At 46.1% G+C, this 22,092-nt stretch overlaps 1 protein-coding gene across 4 annotated transcripts in view; it reads left to right on the top strand.

The window, feature by feature from the left end:
* lsp1a (lymphocyte specific protein 1 a) overlaps positions 1 to 22,092 on the top strand; it is a 408,262-nt gene that overhangs the window by 43,309 nt on the left and 342,861 nt on the right. The window contains exon 1 of one of the 4 annotated variants that reach the window (XM_086007806.1): positions 7,795 to 7,891. The exons of the other annotated variants lie outside the window; for them this stretch is intronic. The gene's annotated coding sequence lies outside the window, so the exon portion shown is untranslated. Of the gene's footprint in view, positions 1 to 7,794; positions 7,892 to 22,092 lie in introns of those variants that run through there. 4 annotated transcript variants of the gene reach the window in all.

Here is a 22,092-nt window from a genome sequence, read left to right as displayed (position 1 = left end):
AATAGAAACATAGAAACATAGAAGACAGGAGCAGGAGTAGGCCATTCGGCCCCTCGAGCCTGCTCCGCCATTCAATGCGATCATGGCTGATCATCCAAATTCAGTACCCGGTCCCTGCTTTCTCCCCATACCCCTTGATCCCTTTAGCCTTGAGAAATATAACCAACTCCTTTTTGAATATATTTAATGAATTGGCCTCTACTGCCTTCTGTGGTAGAGAATTCCACAGGTTCACCACTCTCTGGGTGAAGAAATTCCTCCTCATTTCTGTCCTAAATGGCCTACCCCTTATCCTTAGACTGTGACCCCAGGTTCTGGACTCCCCGACCATCGGGAACATTCTTCCTGCATCTAGTCTGTCCAGTCCTGTCAGAATTTTATAGGTTTCAATGAGATCCCCACTCATTCTTCTAAACTCCAGCAAGTACAAGCCCAATCGATCCAATCTCTCCTCATACGTCATTCCTGCCATCCCAGGTATCAGCCTGGTATATCTTCGCTGAACTCCTTCCATGGCAAGAACATCTTTCCTCAGATAAGGCGACCAAAACTGCACACAATACTCGTGGTCTCACCAAGGCCCTGTACAACTGCAGCAAGACATCCTTGTTCCTGTACTCAAACCCGCTCGCTACAAAGGCCAACATACCATTTGCCTTCTTAACCGCCTGCTGCACCTGCATGCTTACCTTCAGCAACTGGTGCACAAGGACACCCAGGTCTCGTTGCACTTCCCCTTCTCCCAATCTATTGCCATTCAGATAATAATCTGCCTTCATGTTTTTGCTACCAAAGTGGATAACCTCACATTTATCCACATTATATTGCATCTGCCATGCTTCTGCCCAATCACCCAACCTGTCCAAATCATCCTGGAGTTTTTCGGCATCCTCCTCACAGCACACACGCCCACCCAGCTTTGTGTCATCTGCAAATTTGGAGATATTACATCTAGTTCCCTTGTCTAGATCATTAATATATATTGTGAATAGCTGGGGTCCAAGGACCAATTCCTGCGGTATCCCACTAATCACTGCCTGCCACTCGGAAAAAGACCCGTTTATTCCAACTCTTTGCTTTCTGTCTGCCAACCAGTTCTCTATCCAAGTCAGTACCTTACCCCTAATCCCATGTGTCTTAACTTTACACGCTAATCTCTTATGTGGGACCTTATCGAAGGCCTTCTGAAAGTCCAAATACACCACATCCACTGGTTCTCCCTTATCTATTTTACCAGTTACATCCTCAAAAAATTCCAGTAGATTAGTCAAGCACGATTTACCCTTTGTAAATCCATGTTGACTTTGTCCGATCCTGTCACTGTTTTCCAAGTGCTCTGCTATTACATCTTTTATAATGGACTCTAGCATTTCCCACACTACTGATGTCAGGTTTACCGGTCTGTAATTCCCCATTTTCTCTCTACCACCTTTTTTGTATAGTGGGGGAACATTAGCTACCCTCCAGTCCATGGGTACTGTTCCAGATTCCATCGAATGTTGGAAGATGATCAGCAATGCATCTACTATTTCTAGGGCCATTTCCTTAAGTACCCTAGGATGTAGATTATCAGGCCCTGGGGATTTATCGGCTTTTAATCCCATCAATTTCCTTAACACCATTTCCCTACAAATACTGATTTCTTTCAGTTCCTCCCTTTCATCAGACCCTATGTTCCCCGACATCTCTGGGAGGTTATTTGTGTCCTCCTTTGTGAAGACAGAACCAAAATATATATTTAATTGATCAGCCATTTCTTTGTTCCCCATTATAAATTCCCCTGATTCTGACTGCAAGGGACCTATGCTTGACTTCACCAATCTTTTTCTCTTCACATATCTATAAAAGCTTTTACAGTCAGTTTTTATGTTCCCTGCAAGCTTACTCTCATATTCTATTTTCCCCTTCTTAATTAATCCCTTTGTCCTCCTTTGTTGAATCTTAAACTGCTCCCAATCCTTAGGTTTACTGCTTTTTCTGGCCAATTTATATGTCCTATCCTTGGATCTTATGCTATCCCTAATTTCCCTTGTTAGCCACGGTTGAGTCACCTTTTTTGTTTTATTTTTATGCCAAACTGGGATGAACAAATTCTGTAGTTTATCCATGCGGTCTTTGAATGTTTGCCATTGCCTATCCACCGTCAACCCTTTGAGTGACATTCCCCAATCAATCCTACCCAACTCGCGCCTCAGACCATCGTAGTTTCCTTTATTTAAATTCAGGGCCCTAGTCTCTGAGTCAACAACTTCATTCTCCATCTTAACGAAGAATTCTATCATATTATGATCGCTCTGATCCAAGGGGCCTCGTACAACAAGATTGTTAACTAATCCTTTCTCGTTACATAATACCCAGTCTAAGATGGCCTGATCTCTGGTTGGTTCCTCGACATATTGGTCCAGGAAACCATCCCGTAAACACTCCAGGAATTCCTCCTCCACAATATTGTTACTAATTTGGTTAGCCCAATTTATATGTAGATTAAAGTCACCCATGATGTCTCCTGTGCCCTTATTGCACGCTTCTCTAATTTCCCTTTTAATGCCATCCCCAACCTCCGCATTACTGTTTGGAGGTCTATATACCACTCCCACTAACGTTTTCTGCCCCTTGGTATTTCTCAGTTCTACCCATACAGATTCCACATCATCAGAGCTAATATCCTTCCTTACAATTGTGTTAATCCCTTCTTTAACAAGCAATACTACCCCACCTCCCTTTCCTTTTTGCCTATCTTTCCTGAATATTGATTACCCCTGGATGTTGAGCTTCCAGCCTTGGCCACCCTGGAGCCATGTTTCCGTAATCCCAACCAAATCATAATCGTTTACCTCTATTTACGCAGCTAATTCATTCACCTTATTACAAATGCTCCTCGCATTAAGACACAAAGCCTTCAGGCTTGTTTTTTTAACGCTCTTAGACCTATTAGAATTATTATTTACTGTGGCCATGTTTGATTTAAACCATTGTTTTCTCTGACTGCCACTTTTGTTTTTCTCCTTCCTATCTTTTTCTTTTATCCTTGTTTCCCTTTCCTCTCTCCCCCTGCTCAGGTTCCCAACCCCCTGCCATTTTAGTTTAAACCCTCCCCCAGAGCACTAGCAAACACTCCCCCTAGGACAACGGTCTGATCTCAAGTCTTCAGCATGATAGGCGGGATGTTGTCGGGGCCCATAGCCTTTGCTGTATCCAGTGCGCTCAGCCGTTTCTTGATATCCCGTGGAGTGAATCGAATTGGCTGAAGACTGGCTTCTGTGATGGTGGGGACCTCGGGAGCAGGCCGATATGGATCATCCACTCGGCACTTCTGGCTGAAGTTGGTTGCAAACGCTTCAGCCTTGACTTTTGCACTCATGTGCTGGGGTCCTCCATCATTGAGGATGGGGATATTCTTGGAGCCTCCCCCTCCCGTTAATTTTTTAATGGTCCATTCACGACTGGATGTGGCAGGACTGCAGAGCTTTGATCTGATCCCTTGATTGTGGGATCGCTTAGCTTTTGCTTTTTAGCTTTTTAGCTTTTTAGCATGCATGTAGTCCTGTGTTGCAGCTTCCCCAGGTTGGCACCTCATTTTTAGATACGCCTGCTGCTGCTCCTGGCATGCATACACTCCTTGTTGAACCAGTGTTGGTCCCCTGGCTTGGTGGTAATGGTAGAGTGAGTCATATGCCGGGCCGTGAGGTTACAGTTTGTGGTGGAATACAATTCTGCTGCTGCTGATGGCCCACAGCGCCTCATGGATGCCCAGTTTTGAGCTGCTAGATCTGTTCTGAATCTATCCCATTTAGCATGGTGGTAGTGCCACACAACACGATGGAGTGTGTTCTCAGTGTGAAGACGGGACTTCGTCTCCAGAATGACTCTGCGGTGGTCACTGCTGCCAATGCTGTCATGGACAGATGCACCTGCAACATGTAGATTGGTGAGGACGAGGTCAAGTAGGTTTTTCCCTCGTGTTGGTTCACTCACCACCTGTTGCAGTCCCAGACTTGCAGTTATGTCCATCAGGGCTCGGTCAGTAGTGGTGCTACCGAGCCAATCTTGGTGATGGACATTGAAGTCCTCCACCCAGAGTACATTCTGTGCCCTTGCTACTCTCAGTGCTTCTTCCAAGTGGTGTTCAACGTGGAGGAGTACTGATTCATCAGCTGAGGGAGGGCGGTAGGTGGTAATCAGCAGGAGGTTTCCTTGCCCATGCTTGACCTGAAGCCATGAGATTTCATGGGGCCTGGAGTCAATGTTGAGGACTCCCAGGGCCACTCCCTCCCGACTGTATACCACTGTGCCGCCACCCCTGGTGGGACTGTCCTGCCGGTGGGACATGACATACCCAGGAATGGTGATGGAGGAGTTCAGGTCATTGGCTGAAAGGTATGATTCTGTGAGTATGACTATGTCAGGCTGTTGCTTGACTAGTCTGTGGGACAGCTCTCCCAATTTTGGCACAAGTCCCCAGATGTTGGTGAGGAGGACTTTGCAGGGTCGACTGGGCTGGGTGTACCGTTGCCATGTCCGTAGCCGGTGCCGAAGTCGATGCCGGGTGGTCCATCCGGTTTCATTTTTATTATTTTGTTTCGTAGCGGTTTGTTACAACTGAGTGGCTTGCTAGGCCATTTCAGAGGGCAGTTAAGAGTCAACGACATTGCTGTGGGTCTGGAGTCAGATGTAGGCCAGACCAGGTAAGGACGGCAGATTTCCTTCCCTGAAGGACATTAGTGAACCAGATGGATTTTTACGACAATCCGATAGTTTCATGGTTACCATTACTGATTCCACCTTTTTATTCACTGACCATTGTTTAAGCTGATGAGTTGACAGCTTCAAATGTCAAGTCAAAGCTCACAGCTGATTGAGAAATGTTCCTTTAGCCACGAGCTTCTCTAAACTGCATTTCCACTTCAGATTCAGAAGGCTGCAAGTCTTTACACAAGTCTCCATCCAGTCGAACCTCATTACCTCTCCCACAATTGACAGATCGCTTCTGTCATCTCTACTTCACCTGTCATCTATTCCATCATCATGGCTGCACTTTATACTCACTCACCTTGGTCCTCAGAATCCCATCACAATCCGTCCCAACACCAGCAGCCCCAACAACAACACCAACCTTCTCCACAATCACCTGATGCTGCACAGGACACAGGGCATCAGCATATGACTACACTGCTGCCTGGGAGGTCAGGAATGGCCTCACCATGGCCAGATTTACTTCACTTGACGCTGTACACCCTGGCTTCCACATGATGCACCAGGTTGGCACCACCCCACACCAACGCCATAAAACTTCCCTGCAATGCCCAAGCCATTCCTTTCACACTCATCACCATTGCAGGGGGTACCGTTATGTCTTACCATTCACGGCAACTCACTAAGCCACTTCCAAAGGTGCACACAAATCTGTCCAAGAACCGCAAAGTGTTGAAAATAAAGGTTTCACTGTTTGACAGCACATTAACAGAAACTTTACATGAACATTGGATAAAACACTCAAGTGGCTACCCTTGTGTGTTGTTAGTTGGTATTATTGCATTAGGATGAAGGTGAGTGTGAGGGGTGGCTAGTGAGAGGTTGAGTGTGGCTTTTTACTAACGTTTCGTGATCTACTGAGATAATTGAAATGTTTACGGCACGGCACCCAGGTCCTCCTGACCACATATCTGCTTGCGCCCTCCTCTGTAATGTGCAACCAGGATGCATTGATCCCCTAGGGAGGTCTTCTCCGCCCATGGGAAGGGAAGAGGACCTCCCTGTGTGCTGTGACTCTCTCCATAAGCATATGGAGGGAACCATGGGAGAGTCTGGGTGCAACCCTGCACCTCTGTGCAGTCATTCTCAGTGTTTGCAGCACCTCAGTGCTGTAGAACACTGACAGCACAACTGTCATATTAAAGTTGGCCATGGTCCCTTTAAGGAAACAGGCTGATGATGCGTCATCAAATGACGTCATCAGACTCGCTTCCTTCAATTGGCTGGGAAATGCACTGGGCGGGCTTAACAAGCCCAATCACAGTAAATTCATTCTACACAGCGAGGTGGAGCCAACAGTGGGGCCAGGACACGCCACAGACCCGCCGAGGTTGGGAAAATCCAGCCCAGGTACCTGTTTCTGCCGAGTGGGAAGCCTCGAAATTGCCCCACTGTTGTCCACATACACAAATCTTCCAGACTGTTGGGGTCAGGAGCAAGCTGGCTATGTCATTCATCTCCCTAAAAAAGGGTGTTGACAATCATAACAGCCTTACTATTGCCCAGGCTGAGATCATCTGACTCTGTATACAGAGGGATCAGGGCTGGGGCCTTGTCTGTATTGCTCAGTTAGACATTGGACATTTTACCAACTAAGAGCTGAGGGGGAGGGTGCTTTATTTGTAGACCTGTTGGGCAATGTTCAAGATGCCGTCTGTTTGTCCATCCCCACACCCCCCACCCGCCCCCTTCCTTCACACACCATTGGCGGCCGTGCCTTCAGCTGTCTAGGCCCTAAACTCCAATTCAATCCCTAAACCTCTCCGTCTCTCTACATCTCTCTCCTCCTTTTAAGATGTTCCTTAAAATCTACCTCTTTGAACAAGATTTTGCTCACATGTCTTAATGGCTCTTTCAATGGCTCGGTGTCAATTTTTGTCTGATTATGCTCCTGTGAAACCTTGGGTCATTTTACTATGTTAAAGGTGCTATATAAATGTTGTTGTTGTTGGAGATCAACCAGAGAATTCGTTAGCTGTATGTCAGGTGGAGATCACAGCAGAGCAACAAGTGGTTTGAAATTTAATTACAGACACTGTGGAATGTCTACTCAAGGCTCTAATTTTTGGCAAAAGATTGCGTGAGATGACTTCAATATTGGATTAAAATCTTCACACAAGGCAGTATGACCTTTTGATTTTGCCAGGGGCTCTGAAGCCATTTGCACTGCCCGGGATTGAACCTGGGATCTTTGTGGTCCAAATGGCTCAGTTCCACACTGGTCTGTGCATATACTGTTTGAGGTATTGTGGGAAGATCTGTTCACTTTTTTCTTTCAATGGGAGAGGAGGAAGTGACCTTAAATGAGCTTCAGAGAGACAAAAAGTTTTGTAATTAGGAGGCTTCCTCCTTTCTCTTACATTAACTTGTATCCGATCGTAATATGACTTGACATGACATGGCCACCTGTTAGACTATCCTTTACCAAATATTCAGCAGCCTGACTGAAATGTGACTCTTTCTGACCCTTTGATTAACAGCTGTCATTTAGCATTCAAATAGTAAATGGTGCCAAGAGTGATTAGATGTATTTGCACTCTGGAAAAATCTATGTTAATGCGGTTGATTATATTCAAGGACAAGGTTGCACATTGCTTGGCAATGGCAATAAAGAAGGTGACATATATATTATACTAGCAGGGGTGCCCGGCGTTGCCAGGGCAATTTTGGGCCGCGCGGTCTCCCTGCCCCTGTCTGTCCCCCCTCTCTCTCCCTCTCCTCATCTCCCTGTGCTGTCCCCTCCCTCCCTCCCCTCCCCCTCCCTCTCCTCTCCCTGCCTAGCGCCTGAGGCCCGGTGCCGTTGTGATAGCGGCCGTGCGGGGCCTAGCGGTTGAGGCGCGGCCGGGCTATCGGGCTGAGACGGACCCGAGCTGAACTCCCCCGTGGATCGCGCGGCTGACGGCCGGCCGCTGCCGCTCCCCCGACCGCTGTGTGTGTCGGGCCGAGCGGTTGCGAGGCACGGCCCGAGTGAGCCCAACTTACCTGCCGCTCCGGCGGGGCGGGAGCGGGATCGGGAGCCGCAATGTGTGGGTTTCTTTTGGTGCTGCTGTCCCTGTGGGGATGGAAAAAATGGCGGCGAAGTTTAGGGAGACTGGAGGATTAGGACCCGCCCGTGATGCACTGATTGGTCAACCATCAGGTGAGTGAACTGTAGGATTGGTTAAGCAGCACGTCAGTCAACGCTAATGACAGGTAGGATTTTTGAACCTTTTTTGTATACTGTCCTAACAATTTTGTATACTGTCCTAACAATTTTTGTGTGACGAAAAAGTAAATATGCCTACGAGAGTCCCCTAATGATAAGCTTTCTTTTGATATAACATATGTGTAGGTACGCTCTATAACTTTTGATTGTATAGCCGGACAGAGAGACAGACAGAGAGACAGACAGAGAGACAGACAGAGAGACATACTTATTTATATATATATAGATGATGCAAGGAAATTATGCCCAGTCTAAAGTGACCAAGTTCTTCACCAAAAAAAACTGTAAACCTTGGTTTATTAATACAATTAGGAACATGAGTAGGCCCTCAGGTCCACTCCGTCTTTTAATTAGATCATTTGCTCTTTCGCAGGAGAAGCTTAAAACATGAAAGGGCGATAGCAGGTTCAAACTCTTTGAATGTCGATTTTCTTATTAATGAAACTGTACCAAACTTCCTCTTATGTAAAGTTTGGCCTCTTATGTGCACATTTCAACATTTTTCAGAACATAGGACATATTAAGGTAGGAACGAGGAAAGGCCATTCAGCCCACCAAGTTCACCCTGTCATTTTTTTAAGGGTGTATCTGCTGCCCTCATTCACCTTGTATGGCCACACATGCCGAGTGCAGAGGAAGCAGAAGATCAATGAAAGGGGCTTAGAACTGCAAAAGAGCCAGTGGTATCCTGCTGGTCTTTTCTGCCTTGGGCAGTGCTGGAAGAGCTGGAGTGAATGTGGTAAAAAGACATATGACTGAGGGCATGTGGGCAGGGGGTGCATGCTACCAGCCTAAAGTGCAAAATTATTGCTGTGTGTCTGTATAAACAAATTCACAACATGGCAAGTGAGCATGCAGTCAAGATATGCCACTTCTTGGTGTCTAGTGATTTGATTCATTTTTTTTACCTTTTTGGTTTCATTTGTTTAAGTGCATTTAAAAAAAATTGACTTTTGACTTTTTAAAAAAAGAACTTTTTTTCCTTTTACCATCTACCAGTCGGGAGTGTCACTATGATTTGCAATAACCCCTGCCATTAGGATGGGTGTACGTTTTGGATAGATCTTTTCCCTCTGGGAGCTGTAAAGTGCTTTGGGATGTCCTGAGGTTGTGAAAGGTGTGAAATAAAAAATACAAGACATCTCTCTTAAGAAGTGAGATTTTAGACTGGTTTGAGAAGCTGCAAAACTGACACACACAGGCCTTGTCTTAATATTTAATATTTACATTAGATCATCCAGGCCTCCTGTCAAATCTTACAAGTTTTGTGAGGCTCCACCCACAGTGTGAGCTTTGTCTGTTAAAACTGGGCGCACTAGCATCTTCAGAACCTTGCCTACTCAAGAAGGCCTCTTAAATTGCTGGTATCAGTAAAAATGACCAGTTGGATTGTTGTATAAAAAAAAATTGGTTCACTAATGTCCTTCAGTGAAGGAAACCTGACGTTCTTACCAATTCTGGCCTATAGGTGATTCCAGTCCGACACCAATGTGGTTGACTCTTAACTGCCCTCTTAAATGGCTTAAGTATCAAAACACTAACATCAGTTCAAAAATAAAGCTCTCCACCATCTACTCAGGGTAACTAGAGGTCAGTGTTCCCTGTAATTTTTTTGGCCCTGTGAGGCCCCTTTAAAGAGCTGCGTGGGCCATTCAAAATACAGCGCATATGTGAATTTTACATTGAAAAGCCGGCTGCGCAGGTTCCCTGGAGCGCTGCGCAGCCACGCAGCTTAAAGAGAACATTGCTGGGGTGGGCAATAAATGCCGACCTTGCCAGTGATGCTCACGTTCCAAGAATGAATGGAAAAAAGGGAGACGGTAAGATTTCACTCAGGTTTTTTGTTTAAAAATGGCGACTGGGCAGATCCCACAGCGATCCTGCAGCCTGTGATTTTAACTCTCGGGTTTTGGGGAGTGTGGGGACCACTCTCCGCATAAATATTGAAATGTCGTAATTCGGACCCCGATATAATTTCATATCTGAAATGTGCAATTTGTGCACCATTTTCGAGTAACCTGCTAAAGCTGGTGATGAGCAACATCAGGCCAGAAGAGGTCCAGGCAAGTATTAATTTGTTAAATTTTTGTATAGTTCCTTGTGGCCCAAGGAGGAGCGGGAGTGGTCCTCCTGGCCCAACAAGGAAATCTTGTACAATAATAAAATACTGCGGATGCTGGAAATCTGAAATAAGAACAGAAAATGCTGGAAGCACTCAGCAGGCCAGGCAGCACCCGTGGAGAGAGAAACAGAGTTAACGTTTCAGGTCTGTGACCCTTCATCAGAACTGGAAAAGGTTAGAGATGTAACAAGTTTTAAGCAGGTGCAGGGGCAGGGAAAGATGGTGGGGAGGGGAGGAAGGAACTGAAGGAACAGCCTGTGCAGGAGAGATTAAATGTTGCAAATGGGGATGGCAGAACATTCCACAGCCACCTGAAAAATGGGGGCAGGGGTTATAGTCTGAAATTGTTGAACTCAATGTTGAGTCCAGAAGGAAATCTTGTACCCTCTCTGCCCCGATCGGCCCGGACCCCGCAGTCCCCTCCACCCCGCCTGTTCCTGATTTACCTGGCTGGGGACTGTTTCTGTGGGTCCCCTGCCCCAATTCCCGCTCCTGCCCCAATTCCCACTCCTGCCTGCTGGCATTGACGCCAACTCCTGCTGGCGTCGAGTGGGAGACAGTTCAGCACAATTTAAATGAGGCCCGGGAGTTAAAATGCCTCGGGTCTCGCACTGAATTCTCCATGGGGGTTTTCCACCTGCTCCTATTGTGCCCAGAATTAAAATCGGGACTTCAGGCGCAGCGCTGAGGGGGTGCTGCACTGTTTGTGGTGTTGTATTTTGGATAAGACTTTTAAATTGAGCTCTCTGACGTGGGTGTAAAAGATCCCATGGCACTATTTGAAGTAGAGCAGGGGAGTTCTCCTGGTGTCCTGCCCAAAATCTATCCCGCAACCAACACCTAAAACAGATTAACTGGTCATTTATCACATTGCTGTTTGTATGCAAATTGGCTGCCGTGTTTCCCAGGATTGATTACACTTCAAAGTACTTGATTTGTTGTGAGGCACTTTGGGAAGTCCTTCTCCTTAACTGTCCAATCTTTTCTGTTCGATTTTTCTTTTTTGGTTTCCTCAGCAATTTTATCTTGCACATTACAGCTGCCCAGCTTTCAACAACTTCATGCTGAGACAGGAGCAGAATTTTTTCACGATTGTGATACTAGTCCAGCGTTATAATGGCATCAACTAAAAATAATACGCTTCATTTTACAGAAGTGTAGCAATTCTGTATATATCAAAATGCATGCTATTGTTTGACTGCCAAATGTTTAATGAATATCCCTTTTCCATAGTTCTTAATACTAAAAAAAAACAGAAAATGGTGCCCAGACTAAAACTTCCTGGAGTGTACTTTACAGCAGCTTAATTATTTTTGTGTTTCCATAGATTTCATTGCTTTGTCATGTCTTATCCATCATTCTTTTTCCCACAACATTTCTGGCTGAGTAGTATTGCTGCTATGTCTGAAGCTTGCCCTCTGCTTGGCTTATTGCCAAGAAAAGCATTTTTTGCATGACCCTAACTCACTCTAGGCTGCTGCTCAAACTTAGGGGGCCCTGACAGATCCCAGGCCAAGTGTAGTGCGAAGTTACGAGAGTCTGAAAAGGGCCAAGGGAATCAGCGCCTAAACATTCATCCAGTTCAGCATGATGGGTCATGTTCAGCTCTCAGGACAGCTTGTGTTACTCCGCACAAGTCTGCAGCAAAGGAGTATTCTTGGTCGCATCAAAATATTATCAGTCTGTCTCTCGCAAATCAAAATACATCTATTTTTGATCTCCTTCAGAATGAGAGAGGCGAAGAAACATTTGGAGAAACGGTGCTTTTTTTGTCCTTTTTATGAGTGTCTGTTTGATAGGGCAGCTAACAATAAAACTTGTGGCTGCATTAATTCATGCTTCAGATTTGGACTTGGGCTTTCATTAGAAATGCTGTTGCTAGGCAACTGGCTGGATAGCCTTGCTTCATCACAAAAGAATCTGATGGTTACCCCTAGTAGATCAAATGGAATTTTGGTAGTTACCCCACAGATCAATAAGTAGTTGGATGAATACCCTGTACTAAACCAGTAGGAAGTTTGAAGAATAACCCGAGTAAACTGCCAGTGATTTTGGCAAGTATCAAACTAGAGCACCATGTAATAGAAAGAAAGACTTAAATTTATACAGCACCTTTCATGGCCTCAGGACGTCCCAAAGCGCTTTACAGCCAATGAAGTACTTTTGAAGTGTAGTCACTATTTAAGATAGACCACCACAGAACACAAAAAAAATAAAAACTCGCACTTGAAGTAATCCAGAAAGAACATGGAGTACACTGCAATACCAGTCATGTGATGCTACACAGTTATGTTCTACCCTTGGTTTAATGGCCCATAATTTGCGGTCAGTGGTGAAGCAAAGACGTTCGCTGCTAGCCCAAAGTAAGCTTCGCACAAAGATCTCGCCATCTCTGTGGTGAGAAGTTCGGCTTTTCCGACGCGTAATTGAAATCAACGCAAGTTAATGGGGATTCCCAGCGAAGAGCTGCTGTGACATCAACAAGCTGTCTAAGCAGCCAATCAAAATGCAGAATTCTCACAGGCGGTGAACCAGGAAGTGGGTAAGCTCCTTTGATTCTAACTTTTTTAAAATGTTATAGAAAGCAAAACAAAGATTGGGGTTCTTATGGGGAGAAGGTTAACCTGAAATAAAGATGAACAAACTCTTAAAAAGATTTATTAAAATAGATAAACTTGACACTCCACAAAATTAAAATTAGATTTTCAGGGTCATAACCTTTGTTTAGCAGTCAATATTAAAACTCCAGTTACACCTAATCCAAAAGGGTCTAACTATTAATGGGGTATTTAACAGCGGTATTACCGTGGAAGAGCCGAAGTTTTCATTAGTTTCCATGATTTGACAGATTACACTGATTACCGGCTCGGGGGGACGGGTGCACAGCGCACCCCGTGGAGAAGCAGTGAATGACAGAATACATTAGGAAGACCAATGGGATAAGATTCGATTCTCAGTTAATCATGAGTTATTAGGACAACCCACTCTTGTGATAGAAATTATATTCTACAGGTCTTTGCAATCTAATCCAGCCTAAACACAAACTATGTAACACAAGTTGCACAACAATGCATCCCTGCACAATGCCATAGGATGATATGAGGTTCTTTGTTAGTATAGTGGTGAGTATCTCTGCCTGTCACGCGGGAGACCGGGGTTCAATTTCCCGACAGGGAGGTTTTTGATTCTATAAAGGACATCATGTGGCGGTACCACCGGTTGTACCTTACATAAAGACACATAATTCCCTTTAACTTACTTTTTGGGGCCGTTGCCCTTTTAGCTTACCTGTTGGGGCCATTGCCGCTTTAAGACGCGCCCTAGCGCGCTGACGTCACGTCACGTACGACGTGATGTGCGTGCGCCGGCACAGCCCGGCCTAGCGTCTTCGGCCTCAACGGCCAGCCGACAGGAGCGACGCGATCTTCCGCTCCCCCGGCAAGCACCGGCACAGCCCGGCCTCCCGACTTCGGCCTCAATGGCCAGCGACGCAACGACGCGCATCACGTGATGCCCTAAGCGTGGAAAACGCGAGCAACATGATGACGTCACAACACAAACACGATGACGTCATCACGCTCCCCACAGGACTGCGAACTCAGTCCTCACGGAGTCCCCGCTGGGACAAGACCTACACCACGGTGCTCCTACAGTCAGCCATCTTACCTGCCATCTTACGTGATATCCCCGCGGAAAACGGGCTCACCTCCAAGCTGCGCTTCCGTTGCGAATACATACGCAAAGACGGGGTCGCTTTTGGTGGAATCGATGTTAGGCGGTTGCTGTTCCGTGGTTGTTCGTCGGTTGTGCGTTGGTCGTCTTGTGGGAAGACGAGGGTCAGGCTGCGCGTTGCTACCATGAAAATCGTTCACGGATACGGGTTCACCAATTGTAGCGTTGGAATTGATGAGCTCCCGTACTCACGTCGTTGGGTCACCAATGTGGCGGTTCGTGTAGATCGCCACTAAATAAGAGGGTTTGACTTCGACGAACTATTGACAAGTTGTTTATTTACAGGAACAGACTAATTACATCAGGTAAGATGGCTGACTGTAGGAGCACCGTGGTGTAGGTCTTGTCCCAGCGGGGACTCCACGAGGACTGAGTTCGCAGTCCTGTGGGGAGCGTGATGACGTCATCGCATTTGTGTTGTGACATCATCACGTTGCTCGTGTTTCCCGTGCTTAGGGCGTCACGTGATGCACGTCGTTGCGTCGCTGGCCGTTGAGGCCGAAGTTGGGAGGCCGGGCTGTGCCGGTGCTTGCCACGGGAGCGGAAGATCGCGTCGCTCCCGTCGGCTGGCCGTTGAGGCCGAAGACGCTAGGCCGGGCTGTGCTGGCGTACGCACATCACGTCGTACGTGACGTGACGTCAGCGCGCTAGGGCGCGTCTTAAAGGGGCAATGGCTCCAACAGGTAAGTTAAAAGGGCAACGGCCCCAAAAGGTAAGTTAAAGGGAATTATGTGTCTTTATGTAAGGTACAACCGGTGGTACCGCCACAATATTTTCCTTAGCAGAGGGGTCAAAAACCAGGAGGCACAGATTTAACGTAATTGGGGGAAGGTTTAGAGGGGATTTGAGGGGAAATTTCTTCACCCAGAGGGTTGTGGGCGTCTGGAACTCACTGCCTGGAAGGGTGGTAGAGGCAGGAACCCTAACCACATTTAAAAAGTACGTGGATGTGCACTTGGTATGCTCTAACCTGCAGGGCTACGGAGCAAGAGCTGGGAAGTGGGATTAGGCTGGATAGCTGGATTAGGCTGGATAGCATAAGATCCAAGGAGAGAACATATAAATTGGCTAGAAAAAGCAATAATCCTGAGGATTGGGAGCAGTTTAGGATTCAACAAAGGAGGACAAAGGGATTAATTAAGAAAGGGAAAATAGAATATGAGAGTAAGTTAGCAGGGAACATAAAAACTGACTGTAAAAGCTTTTATAGATATGTGAAGAGAAAAAGATTGGTGAAGTCAAGCGTAGGTCCCTTACAGTCAGAATCAGGGGAATTTATAATGGGAAACAAGGAAATGGCAGACCAACTAAATACATACTTTGGTTCTGTCTTCACAAAGGAGGACACAAATAACCTCCCAGAGATGCCGGGGAACATAGGGTCTAATGAGAGGGAGGAACTGAAAGAAATCAGTATCTGTAGGAAAATGGTGTTAGGAAAATTGATGGGACTAAAGGCCGATAAATCCCCAGGGCCTGATGGTCTACATCCCAGGGTACTTAAGGAAGTGGCCCTAGAGATAGTAGATGCATTGCTGGTCATCTTCCAGAACTCGATAGACTCTGGAACAGTACCCATGGATTGGAGGGTAGCTAATGTTACCCCACTATTCAAAAAAGGTGGTAGAGAAAAAGCAGGGAATTATAGACCGGTAAGCCTGACATCGGTAGTGGGGAAAATGCTAGAGTCTCTTATAAAAGATGTAATAGCAGAGCACTTGGACAGCAGAGACAGGATTGGACAAAGTCAACATGGATTTACAAAAGGTAAATCATGCTTGACTAATCTACTGGAATTTTTTGAGGATGTAACTGGTAAAATAGATAAGGGAGAACCAGTGGATGTGGTGTATTTGGACTTTCAGAAGGCTTTCGATAAGGTCCCACATAAGACCTTATACCCACAAAGCACCCGGTCCAGATGGAATCCCTGGGCGTGTCCTTAGAGCATGCGCTGACCAGCTGGCAGCCGTGTTTACGGATATATTCAACCGTTCACTGTACCAGTCTGTAGTCCCCACCCACTTCAAGATGACATCGGTTATTCCAGTCCCCAAAAAAACAAAAGTAACCTGTTTTTAAACGACTACCGCCCCATAGCACTCACTTTTGTCATCATGAAGTGCTTTGAGAGGCTGGTCAAAACCCACATCAACTCGTTACTACCTGACACACTGGACCCACTCCAATTTGCCTACCGCCCAAACAGATCTAAGGATGATGCCATCGCCACTGTACTGCACACTGCCTTATCACACCTGGATAAGAGGAACACCTATGTGAGAATGTTGTTCATTGATTGTAGTTCAGTATTCAATACCATTATCCCCTCCAAGCTTGTTAACAAGCTCAGTGAGCTAGGACTTAACACCTCCCTATGCAACTGGATCCTGGACTTCCTGACGGGAAGACCCCAGGTGGTGAAAATAGGCAGAAACACCTCCTCCACACTGATCCTAAACACGGGAGCTCCCCAGGGTTGTGTGCTCAGCCCCCTTCTGTACTCCCTGTTTACTCACGACTGCGTGGCCACGCACAACTTCAACTCCATCATCAAGTTTGCTGATGACACTACCGTTGTAGGCCTGATCACAGATGGCAATGAGACAGGCTACAGGGAGGAGGTAAGAGCCCTAGGAGAATGGTGCAAGTACAACAACCTCTCCCTCAACATCAGCAAAACAAAGGAGATGATCGTGGATTACAGGAAGCGGCAGGGGGAGGGACACACCCCAATCTACATCGAAGGGGCTGAGATGGAGAGGGTCAGCAGCTTCAAATTCCTGGGTGTATTTATTACGGAGGACTTAACGTGGTCCCATCACATCGACGTTGTAACCAAGAAGGCATGCCAACGCCTGTTCTTTCTCAGGAGACTGAAGAAATTTGGAATGGCCCCCCAGATTCTCACCAACTTCTACCGGTGCACCATTGAGAGTATCCTGTCCGGCTGCATCACTACCTGGTATGGCAACTGCACCGCCACAGACCGCAAGGCTCTACAGATGGTAGTGAAAGCTGCACAACACACTATAGGAATTAAACTACCTGCTGTGCAGGATATCTACCCCGAGAGGTGCCGGGGGAAGGCCCTGAGAATCATTAAAGACGCGAGTCACACCAGCCACAACCTCTTCGCCCTGCTCCCGTCCGGTAAGAGATACCGAAGCATACGGTCTCGTACCAACAGGTTTTGAAACAGCTTCTACCCCCAGGCCATAAGACTCATGAACGATTAATTTATTATTATTACTACTGTTGTTTTATTTATTATTACTGTCTTTCTATTAGTATTTCTATTAGTATTTTTATCATTGTTATGCCATATTTATTCCAATGTTGGGAGGACTCGTAAAAATCAACATTTCATTGTGCAGTACACACGTCTGCTGCATATATGACAAATAAAATTGAATTGAATTGAATTGATTAGCGTGCAAAATTAAGGCACAAGGGATTGGGGGCAAGGTATTGACTTGGATAGAGAACTGGTTGGCGGACAGAAAGCAAAGAGTTGGAATAAACGGGTCGTTTTCCGAGTGGCAGGCAGTGACTAGTGCGGTACTGCAAGGATCGGTCCTAGGACCCCAGCTGTTCACAATATATATTAATGATCTGAACGAGGGAATTGGATGTAATATCTCCAAATTTGCAGACGACACAAAGCTGGGTGGGAGGGTAAGCTGTGAGGAGGATGTCGTGAAACTCCAGTACGATTTGGACAGGTTGGGTGATTGGGCAGAAACATGGCAAATGCACTATAATGTGGATAAATGTGAGGTTATCCACTTTGGTGGCAAAAACAGGAAGGCAGATTATTATTTGAATGGCAATAGATTGGGAGGAGGGGGAGAGCAAAGAGACCTGGGTGTTATTGTGCACCAGTCGCTGAAGGTAAGCATGCAGGTGCAGCAGGCAGTTAAGAAGGCAAATGGTATGTTGGCCTTCGTAGCAAGAGGGTTCGAGTACAAGAACAAGGATGTTTTGCTGCAGTTGTACAGGGCCTTGGTGAGACCACACCTTGAGTATTGTGTGCAGTTTTGGTCACCTTACCTGAGGAAGGACATTCTTGCCATGGAGGGAGTGCAACGAAGATTCACCAGGCTGATACCTGGGATGGCAGGAATGACGTACGAGGAGAGATTGTGTCGATTGGGCTTATACTCACTGGAGTTTAGAAGATTGAGAGGGGATCTCATCGAAACCTATAAAGTTCTGTCAGGTCTGGACAGACTAGATGCAGAAAGGATGTTTCTGATGGCCGGGGAGTCCAGAACCAGGGTTCATAGTCAAAGGATAAGGGGTAAGCCATTTAGGACAGAAATGAGGAGGAATTTCTTCACCCAGAGAGTGGTGAACCTGTGGAATTCTCTGCCACAGAGGGCGGTGGAGGCCAGTTCATTAAATATATTCAAGAAAGAGTTGGATATGTTTCTTGAGGCTAAAGGGATCAAGGGATATGGGGAGAAGGCAGGGACAGTGCACTGAATTTGGATGATCAGCCATGATCTCATTGAATGGCGTAGCAGGCTCGAAGGGCCGAATGGCCTACTCCTGCTCCTATCTTCTATGTTTCTATGTTGACCGGCGCGGACACGATAGGCCGAATGGCCTCCTCCTGTGCTGTAACTTTCTATGATTCTATAAGGAAATGGGGAAGCAAATTAGGGGAGATGACCATGGGAATGGTTGAAGGTGTAAGTTTTGAGGAGGCTTTTGAAGGTGTGAAGAGAGTTAGCGAAGAGGAAAAGTTTAAGAAGAGAATGCTGCAATGCAGGCACTGGGTGGATAATGGTAAAGGCTCTGGCATCCATGATAGAGTGGGGGAAAGAAGGGAAACACACAGTAAACCACTTGAAAAGGCCACTTATCAAGACATAAATACGAATTAAGACATAGCCATGAACCCCAATGTGGTGGGAGGCTGCAAATTACCCTGGTGACATCAAGTTAGAAACTGTAAAGTCTGTAGGTTGTGCAGTAAATAACTTCAGAGACTTTAGAAGTACAAACAAAACAGGTCTTTACTATTCAGAGGTCTGGGCGATTTCTGCCCTAGTTAACGTATCACAACCCTTATATACTGGTGTGGTCACTATCGGTATTACAGTATACATGAGCCAATAAATAGTGCCACCCTGAAGTAGTGCTCTTAAAGGCGAACGGTCACATTCTATAGTTCCCTTAAAGGTAAACGGTTACATACACAACACTCCTCCCTTCCTAGCTTATTACTTACAGAATCCCGTTAAACATACAATCTTCAATTTAATATAAACAGGTTGCAGATATACTCTCGATGGAGTCAACGTCATATAACAATTTACAGATGTACTCTCGATGGAGTCAACGTCATATAACTTCATGTTTAACATAACATAATAACATATATAACTTCATGTCAAAACAGATCACAGATTCAGTCTCTGTGGAAAACAGTTCATAGATTCAGTCTCTGTGGTGTAGTCGGTTCACATTGCTGGAGTGACTCATTCAATAGTCCTTCCATGGGTTTAACAGTTTGAACTTCCGAACTGAATTGGCTCCGTTCGGAGGGACCACGTGTGTGATCTGGTAGAGGTAATCATGGTTCAGATGGGTCATCTTCTGTTTCGACTTTTCCTTTTCTGCTTCTTGGAGACTCTCTGGGCTCCACTGTCAGCTGCCAGCTGCATGCGCAGTTCCTCCTTCTCTTCCTCCTTTTTCCGTAGTAGAGCCACCTTCTCCCGATGTTCCGTAGACTTTCGGTGCTCCTCCATGATTTCTGTATGGTGGGAGTCGAAGTTACAAGTTGGGCAGGACAGGACATAGTAATATTCGGAGTCGTCCTGAGCTAGGCCAGCGAGAGGGTCTTCTATGTCCTCCCTACCCAGCTGGACGTCAGCCAGCTTTTGTTCCAAATCCAGACATCTTTCCTGAAGAGACTTCTTCACGTGTTCCGCTTCCTCTAACTTTTTCTGGGCTTTCAGCAAGTTGTTTACTAATGACCTCATTTGTGATTTTAATACTTCAACTTCCTTTGGAGATTGATTGATCGGACTATTCAATCCCTCTACCGGAGCAGTTGTTTCAGCGTTCTGTTGTTCAACCTTGACATGAGTCAGCGTACTTTTGGTATCTAAGGGTTGCTCTGCTGCCATCTTCTCAGTCTGTGTTGCAACCTCGGCTATTTCAATAACTTTTGAGAGCTCCAAACCCTTCTCCTCTGACGATTTAAGCTCATGTTCATGGCCCATTCTTACGGTCTCTGTGTTTCTTACAGTTCCCTTTTCTTCCACTGAAAAGATTTCCAGTTGCATCTGTTCTTCAAGTCGTTGGACCTCGGCCATTGCCGCTTCATATTTATTTTGTGTTTCCTTTAATAATTTAACGAGTTCTTGGACATCCTGTATTCCCTGTTCTGGTATGTCTTCCACCACTAATTTTTTTCCTATGGATTGAATCCCTAACGATGAGTCAGCCTTGGCCTGAAGCTCATCAAACATTTCCTGCAGACCTTGTAATTCTTGCTTATGGTCAACCTTTAGTCGTTCATGTTCTTTCACTAACACGAGCTTTTCGGAAGTTGCCAAGTTAACCCCTTCCAGGATTGTAGTCCGAGCCTGTTCATACTGTTCTTTCAACTCGTTACACTCTGCTTGCAACAAGTCGTAGAGGTGAACTGGAATACCATCCTGACTTCCTGAAGATTCCTCTTCCTTTGGATCGTTCTGTGTATATTCTAGTTCCTGAACAGCCTCAGGGAGATGTGATTGGTACTTGGCCACGATGGCTCTATGGTCGCTCTCTGCTTGAGCGAGCTGTCTCTGTTGTCTTTCCAGGGACTCCCATTCGGTGTCCCAGAACTTTTTCACCTTTTCCATCTCTTGTAGGAGACGGGCACTCAACTGTTCTAATTGTCGTTGTACTTTGACATAACGTTGAGTTCTAGCCCGGTGTTCCTCCGTAATGCATCTGTCTGTAGCTTGAACAGACTCAGAATTCTCTGTCTTTATGCACGCCATCGATTTCCCAACCTTAGTCCGTGAGTTCATGTTAATCTTGTTTTTCATACATAAGCTGGACTTATCGTCTTCCGGCTCGGAGTCTGAGCTGCTTGTCTGCACCGAGTCCTCACTCGTCATTGCTTGTCGGTAGTGCCATTCCATGTCTATTTTCTTGATCCACTCCCGTCCCAGAAGTGGTGGTCCTCCCTCAGGTAGTACGTACAGATACATTCGTGGGTGTTCTTTACCCCTATCTCTCACCTTGACTCGTATTTTTCCCAGGGGGTATACATGATGCCCCGTGTATGTCTGTAATACGAATTTGGTATTTCTTAAGGGTATGTGAGAGAATAGCCGGTGATAGTCCTTTTGGTTGATGACGGATACAGCTGATCCCGTGTCCAGCTCCATTCGTACTTGGACTCCCGCTATTTTTAGTGTGACCCAGATCAACTGTAGATCAGTTACTTTACCCACATGGTGGATTCTCAGACTATCCAGCTCCTGGCTGTTTGGGTCTGAGTCTGAATTTTGTTCGTCTGAACTCTTTTCAGCCACCTGATGCACCTTGTTGTACTTTCCTTGTGGTGGTGGCTTCCTTTGCTTGTTGGTCTTCTTTCCGGACCTGCATACCTTCGCGATGTGACCCAGTTTGCCACATTTCCTGCACTCTTGGTTCTTAAACCAGCACTGATTCTGGTCGTGCGTTGTCTTTCCACAACGGTAGCATTTGGGCGTGCTTGTTGTAATTTGGTCCACCCCGAGTGCCGCCGCCTTTAGCTGCATTTCCGCCGTCCCTTTCGCTGCGGCTTCGTGCGATGAAGCTATGAGGACAGCCCTGTCCAGTGTGAGGTCGTTTTCTTCCAGAAGTCGCTTCTGCGTTCCTTCTTTGGCCAAGCCGCATACGAACTTGTCCCGCAGCGCCTCTGTCAAATTCCCTCCAAACTGGCAGTATTTCGCTAGCTTACGCAGTTCGACTAAGTATTCCGCATTGCTTTCATCTTGCCTCTGGGTTCTGGCGTAAAATTTAAATCGTTCAGCCAGCATCAACGGTGTGGGGTTCAAGTGATCCTTCAACACTGTTACGATCTCTTCGAAGGTCTGGTCCACTGGTTTAACTGGTGCTATTAGATGTTTCAAAAGCCCGTATGTTTTTGCTCCCATCGAATTTAACAAAGTTATTGCCTTGTTGTCATCCTCAATTTCGTTGGCTACGCAATATATTTCTATGCGTTCCACATACGTGGCCCAGTCTTCTATTTCTGCATTAAAGTCATTAATATTTCCTCGCTTAG

This window comes from Somniosus microcephalus, chromosome 15 (assembly GCF_052327205.1).
Source record: "Somniosus microcephalus isolate GS21.2 chromosome 15, FLI_Smic_1.0, whole genome shotgun sequence".
NCBI lineage: Eukaryota > Metazoa > Chordata > Chondrichthyes > Squaliformes > Somniosidae > Somniosus > Somniosus microcephalus.
This window is presented reverse-complemented; position numbering and strand designations above follow the sequence as displayed.